The sequence below is a fragment of the Cebus imitator genome, unplaced genomic scaffold, assembly GCF_001604975.1.
Source record: "Cebus imitator isolate Cc_AM_T3 unplaced genomic scaffold, Cebus_imitator-1.0 Scaffold96, whole genome shotgun sequence".
Lineage (NCBI taxonomy): Eukaryota > Metazoa > Chordata > Mammalia > Primates > Cebidae > Cebus > Cebus imitator.
The window spans coordinates 3,874,617-3,876,213 of record NW_016107411.1 but is presented as its reverse complement, the minus strand read 5'-3'; the positions used below and the strand labels follow the sequence as shown (position 1 = coordinate 3,876,213).

The 1,597-nt window shown below is 43.5% G+C and overlaps 1 long non-coding RNA gene across 1 annotated transcript in view; it reads right to left on the bottom strand.

The window, feature by feature from the left end:
- LOC108309749 overlaps positions 1-1,597 on the bottom strand; it is a 31,415-nt gene that overhangs the window by 19,040 nt on the left and 10,778 nt on the right. The gene's annotated exons all lie outside the window — the stretch shown is intronic.

The window sequence follows — 1,597 nt, the reverse complement described above, 5'->3', positions numbered from 1 at the left end:
CTCAGGAGGCTGAGGCAGGAGAATTGCCTGAACCCAGGAGGCGGAGGTTGCGGTGAGCCGAGATCGCGCCATTGCACTCCAGCCTGGGTAACAAGAGCGAAACTCCGTCTCACAAATAAATAAATAAATAAATAAATAAATAAATAAGGCTTGAGGCCAGGCCTGGTGGTCATGCCTATAATCCCAGCAATTTGGGAGGCCAAGGTGGGTGGATTCGAACTCCTGGCTGTATTTTCTTCCTTCTCTATCTGTTTTTGCATAGGCTAGTTTGAACATAAGCTTACCTTTTTCTCTTTCTTTCTTTCCTTCTTTCCCTCCCTTCCTCTCTCTCTCTCTTTCTTTCTTTCTTTCTCTTTCTTTCTTTCTTTTTTTGAGATGGGCAGTGGTACAATCTCAGCTCACTGCAGGCCAAGAGTTCCAGACCAGCCTGGGCAACATAGCGAGACCCCATCTCTACAAAAAAAAATTTTAATTAGCTGGGCACAGTGACATGCATCTGTGGTCCTAGCTGCTCAGGAGGCTGAGGTGGAAGAATCATTTGAGCCTACAAGGTCAAGGCTGCAGTGACTATGATCACACCACTGCAGTCCAGCCCGGGCAGCAAGCAAGACCCTATCTCAAAAAAAAAAAAAAAAAGTAAATAAGGCTTAATCCAAGAGTTCTTACAGTGTTACCATGAACTCAGTTCCCCCTTTCTCTCACTCCGCCTTTCATGGCACCATCATGTTTCATACAGTGGTCTTCCAATAGCTCCAAATTCTCCCAAAATAGTCATGACATGGCCACAGCAATTCATACCTTACATTTTCAAACTTTTAGCTGCTATACAAGTCCTAAGACTCATAATCTCTCACTCACTTAAAATGGATCAAGTGCCCATCCCTGAACCAGCCACTGGCCAGTGCACTAATTAACTTAGCAATGGCTGGGAAGAGCTCATCACACCCAAATCACATGGTTGAACATGTGAAATCCTCTAAAGGAAAACTATGACTATGGCAGGAGGCAGGGAACAGACACTGGCCAGGCACCCAACCAGGAGTTTATAGCCAAATAGCCAAAATTAGTATCATCTACTAATTTTTTTCCATACTTTAGCCAAAGTGATCTTACTAAAACTCAGATTCAGTCATCACCCTCCTATCTTTAATTCTTCAGGTTTCCCATTGCCTTTGGAATAAAGTCAATATTTGTTCATAAGGTTGGCAGAGTCCTGTATGATCTAGCCAATCTCTCTTCTCTTCCTCCATCACACTCCAGATAAACTGACCCTTTTAATGTCTTAAACTTGCCACGCCCTTTCTGAGCTTTCACACGTGGTCTTCCCTATAACTGAACTTTCATCACACTTCTTTGGCTAATTTCTACTCAGTCCTCAGATTTCAGCTTAGCAGTCACTTCTTCCTGGAAGCTTTCTCTGAGTTCCTAGTACTGAGTCATGTACCCCTCAATGGACTCCCCATCACTTCCAATTTCATTTCTTTCTTTTTTTTTTTTTTTTTTTTTTTTTATGAAGTCTTGCTCTGTCGCCAGGCTGAAGTGGTGCAGTGGCACAGTCTTAGCTCACTGCAACCTCTGCCTCCTGGATTCAAGCAGT